Source organism: Carcharodon carcharias, chromosome 9 (assembly GCF_017639515.1).
Source record: "Carcharodon carcharias isolate sCarCar2 chromosome 9, sCarCar2.pri, whole genome shotgun sequence".
In the NCBI taxonomy this organism is placed as follows: domain Eukaryota; kingdom Metazoa; phylum Chordata; class Chondrichthyes; order Lamniformes; family Lamnidae; genus Carcharodon; species Carcharodon carcharias.
The window spans coordinates 85,972,459-85,985,747 of NC_054475.1; the positions used below are offsets into that span (position 1 = coordinate 85,972,459).

The 13,289-nt window shown below is 44.2% G+C and overlaps 1 pseudogene; it reads right to left on the reverse strand.

Annotated features, from left to right (window-relative positions):
- The window catches only part of LOC121282118, a 61,084-nt pseudogene that overhangs the window by 44,047 nt on the left and 3,748 nt on the right, over positions 1–13,289 (reverse strand).

A 13,289-nucleotide genomic window follows, 5' to 3' on the forward strand; every position in this document is an offset into this window, starting at 1 on the left:
CCTCTAGGACTACACTTAATCACAGTCGGCAACCCTACTGCTTCCTATCCTGGGGTGTAGCAGATGGGGGATGCTCTTTAATAAAGACACACAGAGATAGTGAGAGATAGCGGCTCAGATGTTCTTTCAGAGACAGGAAGTACCCCAAAATATGTATCACAGGGGCCCCCTGGAAATCGCAATGCACTGATTCCATGAGAAATGCCCAGGAACTTCCGATCGGCAATTACCCTGTGCCCTAGGACCCTTCGAAAAGACTCCAATTCTGAGTTAGAGTCAGAGATTTTGTATTGTCCAACTTATTTACCCGAATAGTTATCCAGGAAATGTTAGAGTGACAAATTCTAGTCTAACTCCTGGGTATCTATACAACTGACCCCTCAATCACCCACATTGATGCTGCCTGACTCCCCCTTGACTGCCCAACTCCCCACCCTGACTCCCCTTAGTCTCCAACTACTCCTCTGATCACCCCAGCTACCCCCAGCCCTCCCCACTGCCCCTGACCCAACCTGATTAGCCCAATCAGCTGACTCCACTCCCGATCCCTGACTCCTACCAACACCCCCACTCCCGCCGACCCACCTACCCACTCACGAACCTACCACCTTACCCACCTGCCACCCTACTCACCTGCCACCCTACTCACCCACCCACTGTCCACCCTAACCACCCACTACCCTAGCCACCTACTACCTTACCCAGCTGCCAACCTGCCACCATACCCCCTTACACACGTACCTTCTCTCCATCTCTTTTCAAAGTAGCTTTGCGACATTTAAACTCTTTGCTTACCAGAATACGGTAGCTGGTGTAAAAAGAGGGCTGGGTTTCAATGTGGATTCCCTTCATTGATGTCTCGAAGTTTCCTGCACTGATTGAATTCTGCAAGGTCCTCCGTCAGAAGAATGGCCAGAAAAACCAGAGGAATGCAAGTTGGTATTATTTGTCTGATCAGGGTTGGAGATAGAAGTTCTGATCCTAATTGGAAGATTTGGGACAATAAACAGCTGGGCCTAGGTGCCACTTACCCATTACCTTATGGATTCCTTTGAAAAAATTACCCATGTAAAAGTTGACCCCTTAACGTTTTGCCTGAAAAGCAGGTCTGCAAAACAAACCAGTATGTGGAGTTTCTCGAGAGAGATCCATGGTCACCTGATGGAAGCATATATCAGTTGACCAGAAAGAGAATTGAAGCCACCACTTTGCTGCTACAGAACACAAGGACACAAGAATTAGGAGAAATAGGCCATTCAGCCCCTCGAGCCTGCTCTGCCATTCAATCAGATCATGGCTGATCTGATTTTGGTCTCAACTCTACTTTCCTGTCTGCCCCCCATAACCCTTGACTCCCTTGTCAATCAAAGATCCATCAAACTCAGCCTTGAATATATTCAATGACCCAGCCTCCAATGCTCTCTGGGAAAGATAAGTCCACAAATGACCCTCTGAGAGAGAAAAAAAAATTCTCATCTCAGTCTTAAATGAGAGACCCTTAATTTTTAATCAGTTTGTTGGTTCTAGAGCCCACACAAGGGGAAATATCCTCTCAGCATCCACATGAGTAGTTCCCTCAGCATCTTGTATGTTTCAATAAGATCACCTCACATTCTTCTAAACTCCAATGAGTATAGGCTCAACCTGCTCAACCTTTCCTCATAAGATAGACCCTTCATCCCGATATCAGTCAGGAGAACCTTCTCTGGACCATTTCTAACGCAATTATATCCTTTCTTAAGTAAGGTGTCCATTAACGGCACAATTAACAGACACTTTTCGTTGCCCGTCCAACATTATGGTTGGCAGGCGGGTGAATTGGCCAGGTGGCCTTTGCATTTTTCAGGAAACATTATCCATGAGGTTGCAATGATAAAATAAAAATAAATGTCTTATTACCTACATTTTCAGGTGACAGATTAGGAAGCTAGGACACTTTTCTTCTGGTTTCTGTGACCCTTAGTTTAGGTTGTTCAGGTCTTCAACTCTGAAGCTGCTCTCTGCCTACAGGGAGCTTTCTGCGAACGCTCACCCAGACCCACACTTCCTTCAGCACTCGCCCTCCTCCCATCCCTACCCCGGCAGTGCTGAGCCTTTCAGTGAGCACTTCACTTTGGCTGCCTGTTAATTGGTGAGCCAGAGTGAATTCACGGTCGGGGGCTGATCGCATCGGTGGTCCGTTCCCTGGCCGATCCCGGACCCGCCGATCACACCCACGTGCCAAACTAAAAATCCTGCTCCAAAACTCTACATAGTACTCTAGGTACAGTCTAACTAAGGCCAAGTATAACTGTAAGAACACTTCCCTACTTTCATATTTGATTCCCCATCTAATAAATACCAATATTCAATTTGTCTTTCTAATGACTTGCTGTAACTGCATACTAACTTTTTGTGATTCATGTGACAGGACACCCAGATTCCCCTGCACCATAGAGTTCTGCAGCCTTTCTCCATTCAAATAACAGACTGCTCTTCTATGCTTCTGCCAAAGTGGACAATTTCACATTTTCCCATAGTATACACCATCTGCATTTCCCATAGTATGCACTCGTTTAATCTGTCTATATCCCTTTTTAGGCTCTATGTCATCTTGACAATGAATTTTCAACTTACCTTTGTGTCATCGGCAGATTTAGCTACCATGCATTTGGACATGAATCACACCTATCAACAGCTTGCCTTGGATGACGGCTCTCGAGGATATGACACAATAAACACCCACAGGGGGCTTTTTCAATACACGCGCCTGCCTTTTGTTGTCATTGGCATGTGCAACATTCCAATGCGCAATGGAGAGCCTACTACAGGGGGTTACCATAGGCTGTCGTGTACCTCGATGTACTCATCACTGCGGCCACTGAAACTGAACATCTGGCAAACTTAGAATAGACGTTAAAAAGATTTCAGGAGGTTGGAGTCCGCCTCAAGAAAGGAAAGTGCTCTTTTCGAGCCCAGGAGTTGACTTACCTGGGACACAGGATCAATGATCAAGGGCTACACCTGTCGAGGAGAAAGTCAGGGTCATAAAAGAAGTACCTTCCCCCATGAACATGTCTGAAATTAAATCATTTCCAGGAATAGTCAATTATTTTGAGCGGTTTTTGCCAAATCTATCCACTGCGCTGACCCCCGTACACCCCCTACTAAAGAAGAACCACTGCTGGTTTTGGGGAACTCCTCAGGAAACAGCTTTCAACAAGGTGAAGCAATTGCTGCAGTCTTCAAACCTACTTGTACACTTCGACCCATGGATAGAACTAATGTGATGCCTCTCCATGTGGATTTGGGGCAGTGTTGTCACATGAGATGGCTGACAGCTCAGAGAGGCCGATAATGTTCTTGACACACGTCCTACCAGTAGCTGAAGGAGGCTATTCACAAATCGAAAAAGAGGGCCTATCAATAGCTTTCAGTGTCAAAAAGTTCCATCAATATCTACATGGGAGACATTTCTCTATTGTTTCAGACCTCAAGCCACAGTTAGGCCTTTTTAAGGAGAACAAGTCTATTCGACCAGTAGCCTCTGTGAGGATTCAGAGGGGGGCATTGATCCTGGCCACATATGGATACACCTTCAAACACCAACCAGGGGCAAACATTGCGAATGCAGATGTCCTAAGTCACTTGCCCTTGAGAGAAAGTATTACATGTACACCTATTTCTCAAGAAATGCTTTTGGCCTTAAACTTTTGGATACACTACCAGTCTGTGTGAAACAACTAGTGTGGACTAGTTGGGATCCACTGTTATCTGGAGTGTGAGATAAAATTCTTACGGAATGGGGAAATGAGGCCACTTCAGGGGATTTAAAATCCTACTCTATCCAATCAAAATGGTATTGTGCTATGGGGAGCACGAGTGGTCGTTCCTGTGCCGGGCAGGAAGCTAATCCTGATGAAACAACACAGTAGACACCCTGGTACCTTGAAAATGAAAATGTTAACCAGGAGTTATGTATGTTGGCCTGGAATCAACACTGATATTGAGAACATGGTAAGGCACTGCCAACAGTGCCAGCTGCAACAAAGCGTGCCAGCCACAGCTCCCACTACATTCCTGGGAATGGCCTGGCCGGCCATAGGTCTGCATCCATGTTGATTATGATGGATGATTTATGGTTACAATGTTCCTCCTCATAACTGATTCACGCTCCAAGTGGATAGAAATTTTTGAGGTGAAGACACCGATTTCGATGGCGGCCATCGAAAAGCTGCGGCCTTGTTTTGCAGCTCGTTGTTTGCCTGAACTGATCGTGTCTGATAATGGGGCAGTGTTCACGAGTGTGGAGTTTCAAAACATCACCACTCTCAGTGGTATAAAACACAAAGACAGCGCCCTATCACCCAGCATTGAACAGTTTAGCCGAGAGAGCTGACCAATCTTTTACCTCTGGCATGAAAAAACTATCACCAGATGGATCTTCAGCATCAAGGGTCTCACGTTTTCTGCTGAGTTACTGCACCACCCACACACTACAACAGGTGCTCCTCCTGCTGAACTATTTATGAAACATCATCTCAGGATGAGGTTAAGGTTTGTGTTTCCAAATTTGCAGGGGAGAATAGAGTCAAGTCAGTGCAACCAGAAGACAAGTCATGATTCTCACAGTAGAGCTGAGAAGATCCCGACTAATGGAAATATGTACGTGAAAAACGTTGTAGCGGTCCCAGGTGAATTCCCGGAAGGGTGGCCTCTGAGACTGGAACTCTTTTGTATCAGGGAAGGATAGACAGATGGGTCATTCGGAAGCACATTTACCACTTGGGGTTAGAGAGGCACTTCCGCAGTCAGTGTTATCACCGAGTGTTGGCGAGCCTGTGTACTCCAGAGATTCTAGTCAACCTGTAAAAAACGTCAAGGACATCCTTGTGTAAGTTAATGATAATGAATTGTTTGTAGCAAAGGAGGTACCCGTTAGTACAGTTCCAGAAAATGTCGATTCAGTAGAAGCCTCACAACCTGTCAAACTAAGCCAGTTGAATTGAATTCGAAAACCACCCCAAAGACTTAATTTATAACTAGGGGTTCTATTGTATGTGTTGTGTAATTGAGGTCCGGGTTAACGACATATGTGCTTATTTCTACAATCCAGAAAATTCTTGGTTCAATTGTTTAAAGCAATTATTAACTGAAAAAATGTACAAAAGATTTAAGGAGGTGGGGGGAGGGATGTGATGACTGTCACTTTAAGATCAGTTTGAGTAGGGGTCATGTTATGGGGGAATCAACCAATGTGTAGCTACTTCTTTTAAGGCCTGAGGATGCAGGCCATCAGGCATAGGGGACTATCACCCTTTATTCCTAATTGTTTTCCCAGTATCTTTCCCCTCGAGTGATTGTTTTAACTTCTTCCCTCCCTTTTACCTCTTGATTTTCAAGTATTCTTGGGATATCTTTGTGCCTTCTACAGTGAAGATAGACACAATGTCTGCTCAATGCTTCCATCAGTTCCTTGTTTCCCATTATTAATTCCCCAGCCTCAGCCTTTGAGGGACCAAAGCTCACTTTAGTTACACTTTACCTTTTAAATACTCACAGAAACTCATACTATCTTTTTTTTATAATTATAGTTAGCTTTCTCTCGTAATCTAATATTGCCTTCCTTATTTTTTTTAGACATTCATTGCTGGTTTCAAAAATCTGACCAATTGTCTGACATACCACTAATCTTTGCAGAATTATATGCTTTTTCTTTCAATTTCTACTATCTTTAACTTCCTTAGTTGGTGGTTTATCTTTCTCATAGAGGCTTTCTTTCTCAATGGAACATATCTTCTGCTGATAGTTAAGAAATATCTCCTTAAATGTTTGCCACAGCTTCTCTGTTGTCCTGCCTTTTAACCAATTTTCCCAGTTCACTTTAGTCAACTCTGTCCTCATACCCTTATAATTGTATTAATTTCAGTTTAAGACACTAATTTTAGACCCACACTTCACACCCTCTAACTGAATCTGAAGTTCTATCATGTTATGATCATGATCAGAACACCATTATGTGATCTATTCTTGAGCAAATTGTTAAAGGCTGGCCACTCCAGAGCTGTGCCTCTCCATTTTCCTTTATTAGAGGGAGGGAAGGAACAGAACCAGAGGCAGGATGTCCAATGAGGGAAGCCCCACAGGAAGAAACCACATCATATTCACAGAAACACTGCCCAGAGAATATGAAGACCCCTAGATTGATATTTCTGGAGATGTTGACGAAATTGACTTTGCATTGTCAGTGATTAGTGTTAGTTCAGCCGACTGTGTGACCAATTCTGTGTTAACTTGAAGCCTTGGTCCACCTTGTAATGGTAATGGTCACAGAATGTGCTTGTTAAGGGAGTAATTATAGTCTTCTGTATGTTAACCGAAAGTCTTTATTAACCATTTGTAACTATATACTGTAAAGGGTACAGGCATAGAGCTATCTCCAAATCTAATTCATAACCCATCTCTGGCCAACATCACACTGACCCTAGGTCTGGGTCATGTGCCTTGCCATGTCCACTTGTCAAGACTATTCAGGGCTTTACATATTTCAACCATGTCACCCCTCACTCTTCTAAACTGCAGTGGAACAAGCCCAGTCTGTCCAACCTTTCTTCAGGAGAGAACCCACTTATTCCAGGTATCAATCCAGTAAATCTCCTCTGAATCACCTCCAACATTAAGGTAGTCTTCATAGTCTTTTGCATGTTAACAGCAAGTCTTTTTTCACTACTCATAACTAAACACATATACAGCAAAGGGTACTGGCATGGAGCTATCTAGGCCTTAACATATCTCTGGCCCTAGGTCTGGGTCATATATGTTCTTACATCACTGTGTGGCAGGAATGTACTGAGCCCTACATTAACCCTGTACATACCTTATACTACAGTCCATGTGCTGCAAATCCCTCACAATGGAAGTGAAGGTGATCACATCCTCAACCTTCATCGGTCTGGATCCTTCCAGACATCCACAAGGGAAACTGTGTCAGGTTAGACATGGGGCAGTGAGGGACAGTGTTTGACAGATCACTAACACCCTACTCTGTAGGGGCTGGAGAATTCATTAACTGGGAAATGTCTGAGGTGGAGCAAAGGATGGGAGGATTGAACTGTTAAATTATTGGCTCTCCCAGACTGCTTGGATTGATTGACAAGACCCTAAAGCTCCCTTTCAGAACCCACAAAGCTACATCTAAAGAAAGGGTTTCCACTCCCTAAAAGTGCAGATAGTCTGTGAAGCATGACTGCACATCCTGTATGTGAAAGAGCAACACATTGGGGCCTTCATGATGCTTTCACTGAGCACAATTCAAGAATAGTACACATAACCGGGCCAGGGGGACCATTTGACGGGTGTTTACACACAGCTGTTGTGGCTGATGAAACTTTTTCATCACCCACAGACCGAGATGAAGGAGAGGGACAACCAGGTGCTCAGGCCCAGCAGATAGGTCACAGAGAGACATCACGACATTGGAAAGACACATCAGATCAGATCTGGGAGTGTAACTCAATTCTTTCCAAAGAGAGTAATGAGGGTTGGTGCTGTGTCCTGAGAAACTTCACTATCACTGAAGGCCCTGAACATTGACAGGTCAGGAAAGCAGCTGAAACAGACAGAAGATCCTGTGCTACAGGGGCTGGAGCAAAGGGAAGTGACATATCCACAGGAGGCCTGTGTTTGAGAGGGCAGGACTGCCAGAGAGCAGCTTGTGAATTGGCTACTACAACTGGCCCCAATCACAAACAACATGACCGACTCCACCTGGACTCTGTACGTCCTGTGTACTGGGTTCAGGAGCTCTCCCCCTCATAGCTCACATCAGCCTTTCCCAGCTCACACTAATGACAACAGCAATTAGCACTTTAAACAAATGTGCCTCACACATTCAGTTCGGAGCTTACAAAAAGTCAGCACTGTGGAGCACAAGCAAATGAGTGAGGACTTTTCTCCAAGGGTGTCCATTGTTTCCCCAGATCTGTGCTAACCATGTGATTGTTACTATATTATTTCTCACGTATGGAGAGATGTTTCACTGAGCTCAGGGCCCAAATCCCTGCCTCTCTGCTCCTTCCAATCATGACACCAGGGCCAGGATTTTACAGCCTCTCCTGACGGCAGTTATTATGGTCCCACCAAATTGAATGGAGATTTAAACAAAAACTGCGGATGCTGGAAATCCAAAACAAAAACAGAACTACCTGGAAAAACTCAGCAGGTCTGGCAGCATCGGCGGAGAAGAAAAGAGTTGACGTTTCGAGTCCTCATGACCCTTCAACAGAACGGAACCAGTTCTGTTGAAGGGTCATGAGGACTCGAAACGTCAACTCTTTTCTTCTCCGCCGATGCTGCCAGACCTGTTGAGTTTTTCCAGGTAATTCTGTTTTTGTTTTGAATGGAGATTTAAACGGCTCGTGGCATCTACTGGGGGCAGACATGCCGCGGCGAGGCTGTGAAATTCTGGCCCAGGTCTCAGGCTCCTTATTCCAGTTAAACCAGGCACCTATCGCCAATCCCCCACACAGATTCAAATGTCACACTGTCAAGGATTCTCTGAATTTCTGCTTCTGTGTTGTCACCTACATCTTAGGTCATTCTGATGAGCAAATCCTAACTCCAATACTTTCAAGATTTCCTATCCCTACTGTCAGGTAATCTTTCAGTAATGGCTCAGGGAATGAACAACAACTCCTATCTAATAATTAATCCCATTACTGCACAGATCAATGACCTCAATAAGTTCACTCTCCCAGCTTCAGAAATGGTAAAGTAGCGCATCACATCTTGTAATAAAGAAAATGATTCCTGGGCATGCACAGACAGAGAGAATACGTGAGCCACAAACAAAGAAATCTGGAGATTTAGAAAAATACACTAGTGATTAAATTCGGCCATGTACTGCCCATTTTCCAGATCTACAGAGTCTGTAATATCAAAAATAGAGTCAGAGTTATGAAACACAGATACAGGCCCTTCGGCCCATCGTGCTCATGCTGGCCATCAAGAACCTATTTATTCCAATCCCATTTTCCAGCACTTGGTCTGTAGCCCTGTGTGTTATGGCGTTTCAAGTGTTCATCTGAATATTTCTTAAATGTTGAGGGTTCCTGCCTCTACTGGCCCCTCAGGCAGTGTGTTCCAGATTCCAACCATCCTCTGGGTGAAAAAAAGTTTCTCAAATCCTCTCTAAACCTCCTGCCTCTTACCTTAAATCTATGTCCCCTGGTTATTGACCCCTCCGCTAAGGGGAAAAGTTTCCTCCTATCTATGGCCCTCATAATTTTGTATACCTCCATCAGGCCCCCCCTCAGCCTTCTCTGCTCTAGGGAAAACAACCCTATCTTATCCAGTCTCTCTTCATAGCTGAAACGCTCCAGCCTAGACAACATCCTGGTGAATCTCCTCTGCACCCTCTCCAGTGCAATATGTGATTGGATGTGATGTGCCTTCCTATAATGTGGCGACCAGAACTGCACACTCCAGCTTTGGCTTAAATAGTGCTTTATACAGCACCAATATTACCTCCCTGCTCTTATATTCTATGCCTTGGCTAATAGAGGCAAGTGTTGCATATTCCTTCTTAACCACCTTACCTACCTGTGCTGCTGCCTTCAGGAACCTATGGACATGTACACCAAGGTCACTGTGATCCTCTGTACTTCCTACAGTCCTACCATTCATTGTGTATTTCCTTGCTGTGTTGGTCCTCCAAAAATGCATCACCTTACGCTTCTCAGGATTAAATTCCATTTGCCACTGCTCTGCTCATCTATCTATATCGTCCTATAATCTAAAGCTTTCCTCCTCACTATTTATGACACCATCCATTTTGGGGTCATCTGCGAACTTACTGATCATACCTCCTATATTTACATATAAATCATGAATGCACACTACAAACAGCAAGGGACCCAGCACCGAACCCTGCAGTGCACCACTGGTCACAGGCTTCCAATCGCAAAAATAACCTTTGACCGTCACCCACTGCTTCCTGCCACTAAAGCAATTTTGGATCCAATTTGCCAAATTGTCCAGGATCCCATGGGTTCTTACCTTCTTGGCCATTCTCCTATATGGGTTCTTGTCAAAAGCCTTACTGAAGTCCATGTAGACTTACATCAACTGCACAAGCCTCATCTACACAACTAGTCACCTCCTCAAAAAATTCAATCAAGTTGGTTAGACATGATCGCTGATAAAGCCATACTGACTATTCTTCATTAATCCCTGCCTCTCCAAGTGGAGCTTAATCCTGTCCTTCAGAATTTTTTTTTCCAATAGTGTGGGAGAATGCCCACACATGCCCAAATGGAAGTGCACCTCTCACAATATTGGGTAAGGACAAACAGGAGGTATCCTTTACTCACACCTGAAGCAGACTTTAAGTCATTTGAAAATGAAAATATGTATCCTAACATCTCCAGCAACATTGGTTTCCTCAGGGAAAACCAACTTAAATGTCTTGTATAAAAAAGGGGCGTGTTTACCTGTTTACCACAATTGTCAATACTCCAATTCCCAAGAACCCCAAACTTTGCCACCCAAGCCTGGCCCCTGACCTCTGAACCTCCTTCTGGATTCCAACCCCAACCTCCAGGCTGGTGAGCATCAATCCTTCCCTCCTGACCCCTCGATACTGGCCGCACACTTCAGGCCCCCAACATGCCCGACAACCACTGCTGCTGAGCATATTTAATTGGTTCACTGTGCCAGTTTCATGGTGATGAGGTCTGAGGCCCAATATTTGTGTGTACAGTGTTAATTAACACTGGGTAAGGTGCACAGAAATGGCTCCTCCCACCAACATACCCTCCAATTTGTTTTCGAATGTGCAGGTGGTTTAGTTAAGCCACATTAAATTTAGTTTGTGCACAACCTGCATGGGGACCTTAGGAACCGTGGAACTATTTTCCAATTCCCTCACACGCTTCCTTAAATGCAGCACCCAGAACTGTCTGCATACTCTAGCTGAGGTTTAACTCATGTCTTATACAAATTCAACATAATCTCCTTGCCCTTGTCCTTTATGCTTCACAAATGCAGCAAGACCTGGACAATATCCAGGCTTGGGCTGGCAAGTGGCAAGTAACATTTGTGCCACACAAATGTCAGGCAATGACCATCTCCAACAAGAGAGAATCGATCCATCACTTCTTGATGTTCAATGGCATTAGCATCACTGAATGCCACACTCACAACACCCTGGGGGTTACCATTGACCAGAAACTGAACTGGAATAGCTATATAAATACTGTGGCTACAAGAGTGCATCAGAGGCTAGGAATCATGCGACAAGTAACTCACCTCTTGATGCCCCAAAGTCTGTCCACCATCTACAAGGCACAAGCCAGGAGTGTGAATGAATACTCCCCACTTGCCTGGATGAGTGTAGCTCCAATAACGCAAGAAGCTTGTCACCATCCAGAATAAAGCAGCCCATTTGATTGGTGCCACATCCACAAATATTCCCTCTCTCCACCACCGACGCACAGTGGCATCAGTGTGTACTACCTACAAGATGCACTGCAGCAATTTACCAAGGCTCATTTGACAGCTCCTTCCAAACACATGACCACTACCATCTAAAAGGAAAAGGGCAGCAGGCAGATAGGAACACCACCACCCGGAATTTCCCCTCCAAGTCATTCACCGTCTTGACTTGGAAATATATAGCTGTTCCATCACTGTCGCTGGGTCAAAACCCTGTAACTCCCTTCCTAACAGCACTGTGGGTATACCAACACCACATGGACTAAATTCCATGTGACCACGCATTCTGTCCAGAATTACAGTTTCTAGATATTTTCTCACCACCATAATTAAACAGATGGACATTCAATTGCACGACTTACCCTTATACCTTATATTGAACAAGCAGGTAATGTTTGCAATTTTCCAGTCCTCTGGCACCACCACTGAGTCTAAGTAAGATTGAAAAATTGTGGCCAGTGTCTCTGCAATTTCCACTCTGACTTTCCTCAGCATCCTTCGATGCATTTCATCGGGTCCTGATGTCCTGTCAACTTGAAGTACAAACAACCTATCTAATACCCCCTCATTATCAGTTTTAGAAATTTGTGATTGAATTTCCTCTTTTCATCATGGTCTGGGTAGCATAAACTTCCTTGGTAATGACAGATGAAAAGTATTAATTTATCTATTCCCCCACCTCCATGAGTAAATCCTTCTTTTGGTCCCTAATTGGCCCTACTCCTCCTTTTACCACCCTTTTACTATTTGTATGCCTATCAAAGGCTTTGGGATTCCCTTTTATGTTAACTGCCAGTCTCTTTTCATACTCCCTCTTTGCGTCTCTTATTTGATTTCTCACGTCTCCTCTGAACCTTCTGTATTCAGCCTGATTCTCAATTGTATTTTCTAATTGACACCTATCATAAGCATGTTTTTTCTTTTTTATCTTAATTTCTACCTCCTTTGTCATTCAGGGAGCTCTGGATTTGTTTGCCCTACCTTTCCCTTTTGAGGCAACATACCTTGATTGTGCCTGAAACATAGCTTCATTGAAGTTAGCCCTTTGATGAGCTGATCTTTTTTCTTCCACCCCTTGACACCAACATATTTGGCCCAGATACATTCTTACCCCATTGAAGTTGGTTCTCCCCTAGTTAATTTTTCTTATCCTGGATTGTTGATTGTCCTTTTCCTTAGTCAGCCTAAACCTTATGATACAATGATAACTACCCCCTAAATGTCCTCCCATTGACGCTTGATCTACTTGGCCCACCTCATTCCCAAGAACCAGGTCAAACAGTGCCTCCTTTCTCATTGGACTGGACATATATTGCTGTAGAAAATTCTGCTGAACACTAACTCAATGACATGATTCCTGCTGCTGATTTCTACCCAAGCATTTCTGCTGTATGATCACAATGATGATGGTTACTGACAGTATTAAGTTTTGTCTCTCATTCAGACCAACAGAATGGAAAATGAACAGTGGGTGTCTATACTTTACCCACAGAATCACAATTGTTACGGTACAAAAGGAAGGCATTTGGTGCATCATGCCAGCACTGAGCGTCATGACTTAGTGCCATTCTCCTGCCTTTTCCCAATGACATTATTTAAATAGAGACAATCATCTAATGTCTTTTTGAATGTCTCGATTGAACCACACTTCCAGACTGTGCATTCCAGACCCAAACCACTTGTTGAGTGAAGAAGTTCTCACACCACGTTTGCAAATCACTTTAAATCTGTGCCCTCTCATTTTACGAGCAGAAACAGCTTCCCCCTACCTACTCTATCCAGCCGCCTTGTGATTTTGAACATCTCTATCAAATCTC